This window comes from Chelonoidis abingdonii, chromosome 10, assembly GCF_003597395.2.
Source record: "Chelonoidis abingdonii isolate Lonesome George chromosome 10, CheloAbing_2.0, whole genome shotgun sequence".
In the NCBI taxonomy this organism is placed as follows: domain Eukaryota; kingdom Metazoa; phylum Chordata; order Testudines; family Testudinidae; genus Chelonoidis; species Chelonoidis abingdonii.
The window spans coordinates 35135036-35152166 of NC_133778.1; the positions used below are offsets into that span (position 1 = coordinate 35135036).

Genomic DNA, 17131 nt, shown 5'->3' on the forward strand with positions numbered 1-17131 from the left:
AAGGGGTTGGAATGGGGTCACGGCGGGCTGGCGGGGGTGGGGCGGGGAGGAGAGCAGGCCCTGCGGCCTGACTGGGCTTTGTTCCCCGGGCTGAGGCGGCGGGGCTGGGCTCCCTTCTCCCGGGGGGACGTGCTCCACCAGCCGAGTAACTCTGCTCGCTATGGGCGGGGGCAGCGATTGCGGGGTCCCCTGCCCAGGCTCCCAGCCGCTTCTCTCGGGAGCCGGCGAGAGGGTCCCAGGTACCTGGGTGTTTTTGAACCCCCCCCGCCCCGAGGGGTGACGAGCCCTAGCAGCGCCCCCCCTCCACCCCCGGGTGCTCAATCCCCGCCACAGGTTCGAGGACTGGGGGGTTTGTGCCTGGCCGGGGGGCTCGGGGAGGCGCCCTGTGCTGCGCGGGCTCCCCCGGGACTGCGGCCGCCGTCCTTTGTGTTGTCACGCACCGAGGCGGCTGCGGGGGGACCCGCTGCTTTGCTCGAGCACCCGGCGCCTTTCTCCTCCCCGGCCCATGCTGCTGTGTGCGCCGCACGGCGTTGTACCCCTGCCACTGCCGGGTAGACTTTGCAAGGGGAAAAGATGGTGGTTTGGGCAGAGGGAAGGGTCTTTGGGGAGAGACAAGGCTCCGGAGGAAAGGCGCCAGCATCCTGGGAGGCAGAGATGTTTGGTTTATTATGGGGGTTTTTCACAGTGCCTGATCTGTACAGCTGTTGGTAAAAGTGTAATGAGGAGGCTCTGCTGGTCTTGGAACAATCACTGTGGGGTCAGTGCCTTGGCATCCCATCTTGCTGGCTTCTGGAAGCTAAACCAGGAGCTATGGTTGCCATTTCTTTGATTTTGACAGGTCCATTGTTTTGCAGTTTCGCCTCTTCCCCCTTTCTGATTGTACTGCATTGTGCTGCCCATTGAGAGGTTTATAGAGAGGCTGTTAGCCAGAAATGTGTTGGAAGGACATATTCTAAAGCACTCTCTTCCGAGTATTGTGTGTGCCCGGAGAAAGCACTTTGGTGGCAATCTTATGAATGGAGACAATCACTGAAGCACAACCCTCTTTTTATAAATGAGCAAAAATTTGGTATTGCTCATGTGGACCCATGAAATGGCACAAGACTGAGTCAGTGGGCAATTTTGTCAGCTCTTTTGTCATCTCTCCTCCCCAACTCTTAAGAAAATACAATTGGTCATTGCACTGATTGCAGTCCTAAAAATGCAAGTGTCCTAATGATATCTGCAAAGGTGAAATGTTGACTTTCTTCGCTTTAAAATGTGACTAAATTAATTAACATTATGATTTAATGAATATTTATTTCCCTTCCCCCTTCTTGTTTGCTATACATCTTAAATGTAATGCAACAATGTATACCATTATTGTGTATGAGAGCAGCAACTCCACAGGCAAAGCCATGTTGCTTGTCTGACACCCTAGTGAGGACTCTCCTTTTAAACTGAACAATTTATTTTCTAGTTCCTAACTGGCTGGCATTGTCAACCCTGAGCAGTCTTCATTGTGAGAAGAAAAAAGGGAGGGGAAATGGGGTGGGAAGGGTGACCTCAGGGTGAAACAGACAGAAGTTTGGTTGGAGAGGCCTAATTCAGGAATGAAGGTGTCAACCATGAGAGGGAAAAAAAGAACTGTAGACAGCTGGAACATAAAATTTCTCTGCAGTGATGGATGTGCAGAGTCTGCAGAATCCTACAGAGAATGAGATCTCTATTGCAATGTACTGTCTCCTGCAGAATCACATAAAACAGCCCTTGCCAGCTAGCTTGCAAAAAAAAATATTGATCACAATCTTGGAAATCCGAACATTCTGGCTGTATGTGTTACAGTACAAGTAGGAAGCTTTCTCTGAAGACTGGGTTGGCCTATGTCATCATTTCTTACTGAATCAAAAGTTTCATTTAAGAAAATGAAGCTTTTGATTCCAAATAGTTGTGAGATAACCTTCATTGCATGAACCAAAGTGATGCTGTCTTCCTGAGGCTGTAGACAGGGTGTTCCAGTACCTGCCTTTGCTGCAGGGAAAAACTTTCCTAAATAGGGGAAGTAGAGTGAAAGCTAGTTTCATTGTTGTTCAGTTCTTGGGAGTCTCAGTGAAATAGACAAGAAGCAGGTCAATGTCAGCTAGCTACTGTTTGGGAGAGCTATGAGCAGCAGCAGGGAGAGCACTGGAGATATTATTTGGAAAGGGGAGCCAAAAAACAGTATAGAGAACCACAACACAATCCTCACACAATAGTCAGGAGTCTTCAGGGTAGGGGAGAGGGAGGAAAACTTTTCCCTCTCAGCTGCAAAAAGTAGTCTGGGGAAACCTACATATTTATCAGCTAGATTCAGATAGAATAGGTAGAGCCTCTGAGCAGGGCCCAAAACCAGCACTGTCCTAGGAATCCCACCATCCACCCCTTTTTTTTTTTTTTTTTTTTTTTTTTTTTGAGCAGCTTAGGTGGGGGCATTGTTGCTGCCCCTGGATCTGTAGAAGTGTGTACTTGCATTCCCTGCATCTGCCTTAGTCATCTGACTAGAAAGTGTCCAGTAAATTTCTTTTCAAGCCTTGCTGTGAGAGAAGTTGATGTTGCATTTGGGTGTGTGAGAAACTTAAGGAGCTTATTTAGATTAATCACTGGCCTTGTGTGTATGACAAATACAAATCCATGCCTTTTCTTTCTTTCTGTGCATGTGAGGGTACTCCACCACCACCATAAGACACTATCCCTTATATTGAAGTATTTGTCAAAGATTTATTTTTTTATTTGAAGGCAGTATCTTCTGATGCCTTGTGTTCTAACATAAATCTCGAGTGGAATTTGTAATAATCAAGTTTCTTTTAAGGTAATGACTGGTCCAGTTTATAGTCATATCTCTTCTCTTTTCTTCCCTACACTGTTTTCCCCTTTGCTTTGCTATTTTCTTTTGAGGCGATCAAATTTCATGCTCTCTGTGGATCACCTCTAGCTGAAAATATACTACAAGAACTGTCGTTCTCATTGCTTTCCCACTGCTTCCTGTGCTGCCTCAGGAGCATAGCCTGTTAACTGTAACCAATGCTGATTTCTACCATATGTTTTGATACAAAACATGCGATTCCTACAATCCCACAGTCAACTTAAATCTCTGATTTAAACGTGTATGAATATATAATAGAAACTTTTCCCCCTCCCATTGTGTAAGTTGTGACATTATATAAATCCTTGTAACAAGGTTTCTGAATGATAATGTATATTAAAAGCTACTAAAAAAGTATGTTCAAATTAAACTTTCATTTAAATCCACAGAAGTTCTGAGTAAAAGCTCAAACCTACATCCTTAATACATCTCATTGCACCTGGATACTGCAGCACGTATAGTAAGTAGTAATGTAATATCCATAGTTTGATTCAGAAATTTGAAAATTAAAATCTTCATTCAAAACTTGTGTAGTTCCCACCCATGTTAGAATACAGGGCATCAGAATATATCCAGGCAATGGGTGTAGCCGGAGAGTTAAGAAAGGTATCTCGACTGCAATTCAGAACTTCCTTATAAAGGTTTTATTGGGTCTACAGGTTCTTGAGTTTTGTGGAACATATTTTCAAAGAGTGGCATTTTTAAAAACCAAACTTCAGATATGTAGTGTACATTGTATAGTTCAGTTTAACATCTTAGTTGATAGACCGTCATAGAAAAGTTTCCCAAAATGGTGCTGTTAGTGATTAGTCTCTCCTATACATGTGAATACAATGATGGTTATGGTATCTAATCCTGGTACTGAAGTATCTTAAAATATTTTAGGACAGAGGGTGAATGAATACAGAGAAAATAGGATGGGAGGTTTGTGAATTTTACTAGAGAGGAAGTTGATATGGGGAGTGCAGGGGAGAGGATTTGAAAAGCATCAGGGAGATGCATGGAGAGAAGCAAGAAGACTGTTTCAGAAGGGAAAGGTGTGGGTTAACCTGTGCTTAGACGTGGAGATAGGGAGCTGCAAATAAGAGTCTGGTGTTGAAACTGTCCACTCTATAGACTAAATTAGAAGCAAGTCTATGGAAGACTTTGAAGTGAGGAGAAACTTATACTGGATTCTAAAGTGGACAAGGAAGCGAGAGTAGATGAATATGGGATGCTGTTTTCCTGTTTCTGTCAGAGTAGATGAGTTGCTGCATTATGGAGAAGTTTGATGTTTGGAACATTGGGACCTAAGGAATCCATAAAAAGGGAAATAACAGTCGTTAAGACAAGAGGAGATGAAGGTATGAATTGGTAGATGAGTGACTGAAACAGTGATTGATGTAAGAGTGCTGCAGAAGCGATAGGTGGATTTATAGGCCTAGGAGAGTTAGGAGGCAAATGAGAAATCAGAGTCAAGTTAAACCAGTGGTGGGTAACTTGCGGCCCGTAGACAGCATGCGGCCAATCAGAGTAATCCGCTGGCAGGCTGCCAGACAGTTTGTTTACATTTGCATGGCTGCCCGCAGCTCCCAGTGGCTGCGGTTCACCATTCCCTCCCAATGGGAGCCATGGGAAGCATCAGCCAGCACGTCCCTATGGCCCGTGCCGCTTCCCGCAGCTCCCATTGGCTGGGAACAGTGAACCACAGCCATTGGGAGCTGTGGGCGGCCATGCAAATGTAAACAAACTGTCTGGTGGCCCACCAGCAGATTACCCTGATGGGCTGCAGGTTGCCCACCAGAGTTAAAGTCTTGGGTTCATGGCAGTAGGATGAATGTGGAGTTGGTGTTGAGCCAGAGGTGGTGGTGGTCTGTTTTGAATGCATTGAGTTGAAGGCGCAGTGGAACTGAGAGTTGAACAGAGAAAATAAGGCAAAAAGTGAGAAAATGTTTGGGGAATGAAGTGAGTAGTTGGATTTTCTCTTAATAGATTAGGGTATTCTTGGCATAGTAGTGATATGCAGGGTTGAATTTGGGAAAGAAGTGGCCCTCCTTAATGGAATGAATTGGCATGAACACATCACACAGGTGAGATGATATGCACTGCTTTCTCTCTTTTTTTATCCCTGGTTTTCTTGAAAATGTTGATTTTTAATCCGCGGAGCCCTATGCTGTGAGGTATGGCTACACTAGAGCCGCCTCTTTCCCTATGCATCATCTTGATGGCTAAGGTCCCCTGATATGATTTTGCTGACAGTTCTCAGATGTACTACCTTGAGGGCTTGAGGGAGGATATTGTCAGTAGAAAGATATGTTATCTCTGTAGAACTTGCTCAATATAGCAGTCTTCTTGGCCTGAGTTTACTAAGTTCCAAAGCCTGCAGCAAGGCAAATAACTTTTGGTCAATTTTTTTTTTTTTTTTTTTGACACTGAATCGTTACTGCAGTGATTGTTCAGGTTGTACAGGGTGGGTGTGGTTTGTGTTATCTATTCTGGCCAGTTTGTTGCTGCTTATTGATTGGCTCTGTGATCAGAGGCATAGGAAGGGTACAGAAAATTAAAGAAAACAAGCACATCATGCAGTTTATAGAAGTGACCTATCTTACAAGATTTTTTTTTTTTTTAAGTAGCTGCTCAAATACTTATTATTTTATGTGGCAACATAAAATCTAGTGAACTTGATTCTGTTTTCAAAATTTTTTCGGTTACAAATATATCGGAGGTATAAGCCATTTGTGCATAAACACTGTAAGATTCATTTCATTTGCATGTTTAGTGTGGACAAACTGCACGTCAACCAGGTCAATCTAAGGTACTTCTATGGTCCCTATCACCACAGTATCTGAGAACCTCACAAGCATCAATATATGTATGCTTTCAACACCTCTATGAGGAGGGGCAGTACTACTTATTCCCATTTTACATGTGGGGAATTGAGGCACAGAGACTGACTTGCCCAAGATCACACAGCAAGTCTTTGGCAGAGCAGGGACTTGAACTCTTGTCTTCCAGTTCCTAGACTAATGCCTTAATGGCTAGACCATCCTTCCTCTGTGTTTATAATTAATAGAGTTTTTTGTTCTCTTGTATGTGGAGGATTATTATGCATATCTTCCATCTCATGCATCAAAAGCAGACTACTCCCAGAAAAAGATTTTAAAAGTACAGAAGGCCCTTGAGGGTATTACAAAGTTCAGATGAAAGCTTTCTCTTGAATTTTGCATGTTGAAAGACTGTTCACAGGGTATCAGAAATACAGTTGTTTAGGTAAGAGGTTTTTTTTTTTTTTTTTGTTAGTCAAGGAGGCAGAATTTCATTCTTTGTCTCATCTCTAGCTTCTGCTCGGCTTCATTATCTTAAATGTTAAGCATTTCTGATGTGGACATCATGGTAACAATAGGAACCCAAATATATAAGTTTTGATTTAGAAAATTAATTAAATATATACATACACAGACACCCTTCTCTAGTACCACTGCAGAGTATATGGGAACAAAATAATATAATTTTCAGTAGTGTCACTGGGCCATACAGATCATATGGAAATGTTTCAGGGCCTTGGTTGAGACCAACATACTAATTTTCATTTTAACCTAAGCCAGTCTTGTATATTATCATGCGGTCTTAAAGCTAGCTTGTTTTCCTCTATCACTTTCACAAAATGAATGCCAAGTTCTAATCTCAAACCCTAGAGCGTGTTTATACTTAAGTTTCTCCACACTGCCAGCAGTACAGCTGTTTCTCTGGATGTATTTTTTTTTCCCCAGCTGCTTATGGTTTGGAATCATCTACTCTGTCTCTTCTCTCACACTGCCTATTGTTATTCAGCAGCTTTACAAAATACTTTCTGACAACCCTCAGCCATAGAAGAAGGGAAATTAAAGGTTTAGGTGCTATCTCTTCATCATAGTCTGTTCTTTCATCATAGCGTTTGTTTTAGATCTGCTCCTGAAAGATTTAGAAATGCAGTGCCATATCTTAGCACACTTTTTTTTATTGGTTGATTGGTGGGGAAAATATAAGTATGGCCCTACTGGGTCAGAACAAAGGTCCATCTAGCCCAGTATCCTGTCTTCCAACAGTGGCCAGTGCCAGGTGCCCCAGAAAGAATGAATAGAATAGGTAATCATCAAGTGATCCATTCCCTGTTGCTCATTCCCAGCTTCTGACAAACAGAGGCTAGGGACACCATCGCTGCCCATCCTGGCTAGTAGCCATTGATGGACCTGTCCTCCATGAACTTATCTACTTCTTTTTTGAACCCTGTTATGGTCTTGGCTTTCACAGCATCCTCTGGCAAGGAGTTCCAAAGGTTGACTGTGTGTTGTGTGAAGAAATACTTAAAAGGAGAATGTAGCCTCTTACTCTACAGTTGATGGATAGTCATCCCATGACTCTGGAACTGCATGTGGGTCTGGGAAGATCTGTACATGTGGCCTGTGCTGTGGTCCTCTAGCTGACTCTCCAGCAAGACAAGGGGGATACCAATCATAATAGCAGTATTTGGGGCTTGTATATTGGACCGCATGAGGGATGTAGGAAAAACAGACCAATGGATCAGTAATCATAGAGTTCCTCCCCCTCGTGAAGCGGATAGAGAGGAAAAGAAGCTAATGGATTTTAAGTGAGGAGGAATAGTTGAATAGGGGTCCCATCCAGCAGAAGGAGATATATAGATAAGGGAACCCCAACTTCCACCTTCATCAGGTAGAGCAGTGGCTCTCAACCTTTCCAGATTATTGCACCCTTTTCAGGAGTCTGATTTGTCTTGTGTACCCTCAAGTTTCACCTCACTTAAAACTACTTGCTTACAAAATCAGACATAAAAATATGAGAAGTCACAGCACATATTAGTGAAAAATTGCTTATTTTCTAATTTTTACCTTGTAATTATAAAATAAATAGATTGGAATATAAATATTATACTTACATTTCAGTGTATCATTTATAGAGCAGTAATAAACATGTTGTCATCTGGTTGAAATTTTCTTTTGTACTGACTTTGCTAGTGTTTTTTATGTGGCCTGTTGTAAAATTAGGGAAATATCTAGATGAGTTAATGTACCCTTGGAAGTCCTGTGTGTACCCCCAAGGGCAAGTGTACCCCTAGCTGAGAACCACTGAGGTAGAGGAAGGGGAAAGAGGACAATGAGCTTTTGTTGTAATGTTCCATCTTTTTAGTTCAATATCAGATATTTATTATATGTTAATACCTTTGTTAGAGAGAGCTCCCTAGATATTAAAGGTTGCATAATATATTTAAGAGATGGAGGGATGTCTTTTGATTCAAGAGTATTGTCAAGGGTTTTTCCCCACTTTGAACTTTAGCATCCAAAAAGTGGGGCCTGCATGATTACTTTTCAGCTTAATTACTAGCTTAAATTTGGTACGCTGCCACCAGCCAAAAATATAGTGTTTGGCACACTTCCTGTTCCCCCCAAACCTTCCCTGGGGAACCCAAGACCCAACCTTGGGTCTTAAAACAAGGAAAATAAACCATCCCCCCTCTTTTCCTCCCAGACTTTCCCCTCCTGGGTTGCCTCAGGAGCTACACAGATCCAAATCCTTGGATCTTAAAACAAAGAGAATTAACCATTCCCTTCCTTTTCCCCCACCAATCCATGGTGAGTTTAGACTCAATCCCTTGGATTCCAAACAAGGAAAATCAATCAGGTTTCTAAAAAGAAAGATTTTAATTAAAGAAGGAAAGGTAAAAATTATCTCTGAAAAATCAGGATGGAGATACTTACAGGGTACTCAAATTCATTAGCGTAGAGGGACTCCCCCCCCCCCCCAAGCCTGAGATTCAAAGTTACAGCAACAGAGGTAAAAATCCTTCCAGCAAAAGACACGTTCACAAGTTAAGAAAACAAACAAGATAGGACTATCCCTTGCCTGGCTATACTTACAATTTTGAAACATGAAGACTGATTCAGAAAGATTGGGAACACCTGGGTGTATGTCTGGTCCTTCTTAACCCCAGAGCGAACAACGAACAAAACAAACAGCACGAACAGAAGACTTCCTCACAAGATTTGAAGTATCTTGATCCCCATTGTCCTCTGGTCACGTGTCAGCCAGGTTCACTGAGCTTCTTAACCCTTTACAGGTAAAAGAGACATTAACCCTTAACCATCTGTTTATGACAAGTATTCATGTAAGACATTACAATGCAGTTTGTCAATAAAGGATATAGAAAAACTAGACAAACTTCAAATCTCTCTTTATCAAAATACATAAAGATCCTATTTCAAGGCAGACAAGTGGTGAAGAAAGTGAAATTCAGAATACTGAAAACAATATCAATAAACTTATCAGTTCTTGTTCTTAAGGTTTTTTCCCTACAAAATCTTTTTGGGGGGAGGGAGGTTTGGGGGGAATGTTTGAACACTGAGGTATTCTTGCCATGTACCACCACTGACCTTTTATCTACTTGTCTGTTTATTGCATAGTCCCTTTTTTTCCTTTATGGCTGTTTTCCCTGAGCAATGGCTTTCTACCCATCCTTCTTTCTGGATATTGACCATCTTAAATAAAGTGAGGGCAGGAGTGAATAGTCCTGTACCAGTTGGGTCTCTTATAGTGACAGCTGCGTCTTGAGTCACTTTATAATTTGATTATTATACTAGTCCAGGGGTGTCAAACCTGCAGTCCTCAAGGGTGATGGTGTTAGGAAGAAAATATGCACTTGATTATCAACTGAAAATGTTCTCCCTAGGTCATGCCCGATGATTTCCTGCTAGATTCTCAACCCTGACTAGAATAGTCTGGAGGCTGCTGTCATTTACACCAGCTGGCAACTCTGTGTCCAAGGGACCATATGTCACCTATGACCTGGGTTCTCAGAGGGAAATGTAGAAATGAACTATTCCTGCAGGGCTGGGAGAATCTCTATTAGGGGAATTACAAATGGTTTCTCCTCCCTTAGCATTGCCTGAACAAGACAGCAAGTCCCTCCTAAATTATTGATTGTGGTTCTTTTGATCTCTTTTGCTACTATATGCTTGGCCTTGAGGCCAAAAGGATTGGATAGCCTTGCTTCACTAATCTTACGTGGAGTGGGGTTAAGTCAATGCAGCATCGTTCCTGTTCCCTCTGTGTATAAGCTCTAGGAGCGAAGCTGGATGAGAGCTGCTCTCTATGGCACTATCACCTGATGAAGTCAGACATATCCTCATATAAGAGCTAATTCTTTCAGCATTTTCTTATATAAACTGCCCTGTCAAAAAATAGATGTGTAGATTTGACCCAGCTGGCCTCTCTTCATACCCAAAGATTTGTTGGATTTTTCTGTGGATTTTAGGGTGCCTGGGGGTTTGGAGGGCTCTGCCCACAATATAGGGAGTCTAATGCCCATTAGAATGACTGGGCAGAAATTCTGTAGCCTTGGAAGGCAGTGCAGTTTGTAGGACTGAACATAGAGTTAGGAGTCAGGTAACCCTAAATTCTAATACTGCCTTTGCCACTAACCTGCAGTGTGGCCGTCACCAAATCACTTCATTTCCATCTGTTTTCTCATAAGTAAAATAGGGATAATTCATATCCACCTACCTCACTAGGTGTTGTGAAGGTTGATTGTCTGCACAATGCTCTGAAAATATAAAGCACTATAGAAATGAGAAGTTGTGTTAATATTAAGACTGTAGAGTTTTCTTCCTTGCTTGGACCTTCCCTTAGTTTATTACATTCAGAGCTCAATCTGACCCAATGTCTTGTGGCTTTTCCCCTCCCAACCTTCCCCCCCTCCCCAAATGGGGCTGGAGAGAGGAAGGGAGTGGAGTGGAACTGCTAGAGTTGTTACTTTTTACCTTCCCCCCCCCCCCCTTCTTCAAATGAGGAAAGATACTCTGTGGCTAACCGCTCTTCCTTATGCTCCTGTACCCAGCAGGGGGACAGGACTCCAGCTAGGCTTACCAGACAGCAAGTGTGAAAAATCGGGACAGAGGGCGGGGGGTTAATAGGAGCCTATATAAGAAAAAACCCCAAATATCGGGACTGTCCTTATAAAATTGGGACATCTGGTCACCCTAACTCCAGCACTCTCCTCCTCTTCCCTCCTGCCCTATGACTGCCGTTACCAACTGAGGGAGGGGACTCTTACGGTCTCTGTTCCTCCAGTCTTTGTCTCCCTCCCACTCTGTGAAATGAATAACTGAGCTGAAATTTAAAATGTCCAGTTCCATTTGCTCCCTCATTCAGTAATTCCCTCTCCATTGTCTGTCTGTCTCTCTCCCTATTCCTCATCCTGCCCCACATTTATCTTCACCACTTTCTATCCCTTTCACTTTCTCTTTCTCCAACATTGAGGGGGAGAGAATGGAAGAGGCAAAGCAAGCGGTAGAGAGGAGATAATGAATGTGCAGTATGGAGGTGAGGGGAAGAGGGAAAGGTTCATGGGAGGAGGAGGAAGAAGAGTGAACCAAGGAGTATTCAGCATGAAGAAAGAGGATGGGGTAGAAGGTGGAGGGCATGAGACACACCATGCTCCTAATTCATGCACTTGCGCTTGGGTGTCCAAACAGCATTGCTGCTAAGCATAAGTTTGGCAGGGGTATGGTTTGGGGCTCTGGTGTGATTTAGCCTAGCAAATTGGTTTAATCCTTCAGCTAATGGATGTTGGGTACAGTTTTCAGTCCCTTCATATATGTTTTGTCAAGAGTACAGCTGAGTTGCAAATGGTTTTCCTGTCCTGTGAAAACTTTTGATATTTCAAAAATGTTCTTGTCTTGTCCTGGGATACAAACATGACCTTTCATAGAAAAAGCAGACAGAGGCTTACTCCTGTCAGATTTGGCTATTCTGAGTAGGGACTTGAATGTGGTCTCCCACATCCCAGATGCTTGCCAATCCCACCAGCCTCTTGGCTGTTCTGGGCTGGTGTGTGCTCTCTTAGTTTTGACCAGAGGTTCCATCCTAGACATGAGAAACCTTTCTGGATGAAAGTTTAGTTGCAAACTCTTATGTTCCCCCAAATTCATTTAAAATTGCCCAGCTTGCTCAATGAGGAGTTGTTGTATTAGTGTGTACACAACAGAATGTATATGATATATTGCATTTGGTTTAAACTTAAATAATCTTGCACACTGCTGAAATTTACAAGGTCTATCATTTTTGTTTGCTTAATCCTTTGGTAAGAATTAAAACGGCTGTGAGGTAAAAAGGCATGATGTAAAAGTTCAGTATGCTCTCTTTCAATTAGTATTTTTCCTCAATATATAATCAGTTTAGAATTGAACAAAGCAGTTTTAAACAAGATAAACCATGATTAAATATGTGGAGTTAAAACCTTTGAGCAATTGGTTTTAAAGGATGAAGACTCTGTTCTCCTCTTGCCGGCACACACCCAATGTTGATAGTAAAAATATTCATTTTGGGCATCTTCAGTTGCACACTAACATTTATGTTCATCTTACTTTGAACTTTTATTCCTTAAAAAAATCTATTAAATCAAACAATTTTTGTTTGCTCTTAGGTTATAAATGATGAGCCAATGGGCTGATTTAACTGCTCTTACACTTGCAGTTTTCCTTTTTTGTTCCTATGCATGTTATAACTTGAGAAGCATGTCCCCAATCATATTCAGACCTTCTTCTGTTATCCTGTTTATCCCCTTTCCAAAGCTGTATATCTTGAGTACTTTGAATCAAGTTAAGTGACTAAAGCAGTGGGAGTTCTACTACTGCTCTTTAGTCTACACACTGGTAAAAATCACTACTGGGGTGTCATTTGCCTCCCTCCCAATTGTTTTGGAGGATATGGACTATGGTACCTCCAGTATGCTGCTGATACTTGGCTCACTGCCTCTTTACTTTTTTTGTGTGTGTGTGCGCACAGTCTCCAGCTGTTTCATTTTATGGCAGATGTTTCAATTTGAATCAGGGATTGCTGATTTAAGCTGATCCAGGATAAGACTGAAGTAATACCGTCTGGGTTGAGGATAGCATCTTGAGGAACTCTAATGGTGGTTTATATACTTCTGACATTCAGAGAATGAAACAGCTGGTTATGAAACAGGTTGAGATTTCAGGAGTTGGTCTGGATTTCTCTCCACGTACAAGACAATTTTTTCCGTAATATTGCAGAATGGGTATTGTTATCTGTACTATTATAAATTATTTCTGCTTATATTCATAAGCTACAACAGCTTTGGATTTAGTTGTCCCCCTTCTTGGTAACTTGTCAGCATTTCTGTGGCACTCTTTCATAGTCTTAATGCCTCAAAAAACATTAATGAATTAAATTTCACATACTCCTATGAAATAGGGAAGTAAAGTAGAACATCCCCATTTTACAGATGGGGAGGTTGAAGAGGAACCATAAATAGAAACCAGTTTTTCGGACTTCTAGTTCTGTGCCTTAACCAGAAAACCATTAAATACCCCCACCCCAAAAATCAGTTAATTAATTTGTCTAGTGATAGCTCATGCTGTTCCAGAATGTTGAGTTCAGCAAAACTCAAACGTCTGAAAATCAGGAAATACGATAGTAAGGTAAACACCCAGGCAGCCTCAGCTCCACACCCCTAGACCTGCCAACAGCCACTGGGAATTATCTGCATGAATTCCAGCTACCTTTACTGTGTTAAGTGTAGCTGTGTTGTTCGGTGGAGGAATAAGCTGGAGTAGTTTGGAAGGGCTGTGATTGTGATAGGAGGTGATCCCTATCACGTGTGTTATCAAAGGAACCAGGTATATGTGTACCTTTTGAGATTTCAGTCTGCGTCATTTCAGTACAGAATTGTGTAGGTTGTATTAGTATCAGGGCACTGGGATCCTCTTGCCATGGATATTGTCAATGGTAAGCTGGACTACGCAAGCAGTCTGTGGATATAACAATGGGTAGGGGAAAGTATAGGTTTAGGCAGTATCCTATGTGAAAGCGTTGCAGAGAGCTATGAAATGGTTCAAGTTTCACAGCTGGAGTGTTCTGTCAGGGAAGTAAGATCAGTGTTTTGAGTGTTGGGCGAGTGCATGTACTGTCTGTCCATAAAGCAAAAACACAGAGTGCGTGTGTATGTGTTGGCATTGTGGGGCATTGCCCAAAGAGGGCAGAGTTAAAGTTGCATGGGCAGGGAAAGTGGCTCGGACACAAAAGTGTCATTCAGATTGCATCACACACACGGAAGGGGAGAATTCAGGGCTGACAGCCCCCCCCACCCTAACTTGCTCTCCACTCCCTCCTGTTTTCTCCCCTCCTCTGAGCCTCGCAGCCCCCCTTCCCTCTCCTATCACCCATTCATCCCCCGCTCCATAATACCCCTATCTCTCCTAGCAGACCCAAACCCCTCCTCCCCTATTACCCTCTAGTTTTGCACCTCTAATCACCTGTCCCCTTCCAGTGAGCATTTGCATGTGTAACTTATTTTCTTGTCAAAAATAGTTTCAGCATGTTCTGAATATTCTGCTGTGCTCAGATTGCGTTTCTCCAACCTCAACAACCTTGAGAGAGGTGGATTGAACTGTAAACATTTGGGAAAGAATCTCAGATTTCTACCTAGGGTAGATTTCAGATTTCAAAGTTGCAGGCGAAGAAAGATGTTAAGTGGCCATTCACCTCAGTGTGATGTTCTCCCATGAAAAAGAATACCACATGGTTATGAATACCACCTAAAACAATGCCTCTGAGGCATGTGAATGTCTCCATTCATATCAGTGGGTGTCCTCTTGCTAGCCTTCCCTCCCTCCACACAGTGATGGAAACTCCCATCTAGGGTGATCAGATGTTAAGGGGAAAATATTGGGACCGCTTCGGGGGTGGGTGGGATTTGGTGTGTGTTTTTGTTTTTTGTTTTTTTTTACACTCACTTGTCTGGGAGTTTGGCGGCAATTTGGCAGAAAGCACTTCAGTCGTGGACAGTCTTCGGTGGTATTTCAGCGGCAGGTAATAAACCTTGCCGCCAAAGACAGAAGCACCCCATGCTGAAATACTGCTGAAGACCATCCGCGACTGAAGGACTCTCTGCCGAATTGCCGCCAAAGACCAGGAAACAAAATATCGGGACAAATAGCATCCCAATCGTACTCTGGTCAGGATGCGGGACAAACTCCTGAAAATTGGGACAGTCTTGATTTTATCGGGATGTCTGGTCACCCTACTCTCATCTGATATGTGTCAAGCATACTTGTTCTCAGCCACTCACTCAGTGCCAGCAGTGTGTTCTTAGTGTGTGCGCTGAGCATATGTGTTCTAAGATTCCCACCTGGAGAGTCAGGTCTCCCCCAGATCCTGGCTCAGATGGGAGGGGTAAGGAAAGGGGCTCAGACAATCCCCAAACAGCAATCCGCCACCCCCCCAACTTGGCTCACATGAGGGAGAGAGGGATGGAGGGATCAGATCCCCATAGATAATCAGGGCCTCCCAGATTCTGGCAAACATTGGGGGGGGAGGCAGGGAGCAGGGCTCAAACACCACCTGAAAAGCAAACCCCTCGGAAAGTGGCTTTCATGGGAAGGGAGATGGGAAAGAATCATATCACTATGGTTGGGCAGGGGCTTCCCAGACCCTGGCACACACATGGGGGTAGAAAGCGGGACTCTCACATCCCCTAGATCCCAGCTTACAAGGGAGGGGGTAAGGAGTGGGGGCTCAGACAACCCATATATTGGTGCGTACACACAGAAAGAATGTGGGCCGACAGGTGACCCTGCTCCTATTCTTCCCCCTGTCCTGCCACTCTCACCCATGTCCCTTTCCCAGCACCTGAGCCTGCCAGCCCCCCTCACCTCCCCTACCACCTATCCCCATTCCCTCCACTCCTCCATCCCATAAAATGCCCTTATCCTGCCAACAAGCATTCACATATCAGTTTAAAAAAACAAACATCCTGCGATTACTTTCCCTCAATAGAGAGAGGTTTTAACAAAAATGTATCCCAGCCATTTCCAGGTTTCTGCCCCAGGTGGGACTCAGACTGACACTGGCTGAGTGGGTCAGGTTCATAGGACTCCTGCTTATTTCCTTGGCTCTCTAGCTGGCATGAAAATTTGAAGGCTATCAGTCCTGTTAATTCTTCTGTCCATGCATGCTCAGTATAATAAATTTGGCATGAGAATTAATGCATGGGTCTTGCAACTAGCCAAACTGGAAAAGCAAAATATTTTTGAAATAATCTGTTAATTTGATTTCCCCTAAAGAACTAGTGAGTGGCAGGCACTCTATGGGGTAACCCTTGAGTACTGGGCATCTTAGTGCAATGATCTGAGCCCTTGTTTGATCTCTATGACCAAAAATAGGTTGGCAGAATCTCTCAACTTTTAAGAAAAACCATTTTTTTCCAGAGCCTATATCTCAGGAACCACGTGGTCAAATGGCTCCCAATTTAGATCACTAAGAGAACTCTGCATACCCATGAGGCACACCAGATTTCAAGGCAATCCGAGTAACTGTATAGTTTTTGGTGCACTTGGAAGAGTCAAGCTTTAAATAGAAACCTGGTCTGAACCATAACTACAGCTGGGGTGTTGCCCTGCAGTAATATTTCCTCTCTTGGAATGGGATGAGGGAATAATTTAATGTTCTGAAACATCAAGACATTACTGTTAGTTTATAATGCACTTAATGATTTAACCCTGAAGCACTTGAGTGATTATACCTTAATTCTCTTCTAAGCTGAGTTTGCCCAATTTGTTGTTGCTTCTGTGCAGAAATTTCTGTTGGGTGGGTTAGGAACAAGAGTATAGGGCTAAAGGGAACCTGACTGCAGCTGTCTTCAGGTCAGCTAACTGATGCCAGTTTTGGGGGGGAGGGTGTTTCCTCTGGGTTCTCCCTCTTCTTTTTAGGGCTGTTGCTTTTCTTTCTTTCTTTTTTTTTTAAACTAACTTTCTTTTGTTTTAAAGAGTGTCTGGCTTTTTGGACACTTGTTTTTATTTTATTATTACAATATTGCACAGTGCTCAAGATGTTTAGATAATGGAATATGATTTTTTCATAAGCCAAATTCTGCAGCTTCTTATCTTTTCTACAACTTTAAAATGTTTTTTTAGGACTGAATTGTCCTGGACAGTATGTAGTGTTCTAAATACAGTCTCATCAGAGCCTAGAAATAGTATGGAAATAGACTGTTTACTCTTGGTCTGTGATTGAAGACTCTTTTATCTGCATCCAAAAATCATTTTTGCACTTTATCACACTGTCAGCTCATATCTAATTTGTTCACTGTCTCCTCTAGGCTTCTTTCAGCAGTGCTGCTTTCCAAGTATCTCCCTCATGAATTGTCTCTGTTTTAACAGACATTTTAACTAGAGGTATAAGCTTAGTGTTTTTTTCCAG

At 42.9% G+C, this 17131-nt stretch overlaps 1 protein-coding gene across 3 annotated transcripts in view; it reads left to right on the plus strand.

Annotated features, from left to right (window-relative positions):
- Positions 1-17131, plus strand: part of SESTD1 (SEC14 and spectrin domain containing 1) — a 110212-nt gene that overhangs the window by 606 nt on the left and 92475 nt on the right. The window contains exon 1 of one of the 3 annotated variants that reach the window (XM_032783822.2): positions 163-239. The exons of the other annotated variants lie outside the window; for them this stretch is intronic. The gene's annotated coding sequence lies outside the window, so the exon portion shown is untranslated. Of the gene's footprint in view, positions 1-162; positions 240-17131 lie in introns of those variants that run through there. 3 annotated transcript variants of the gene reach the window in all.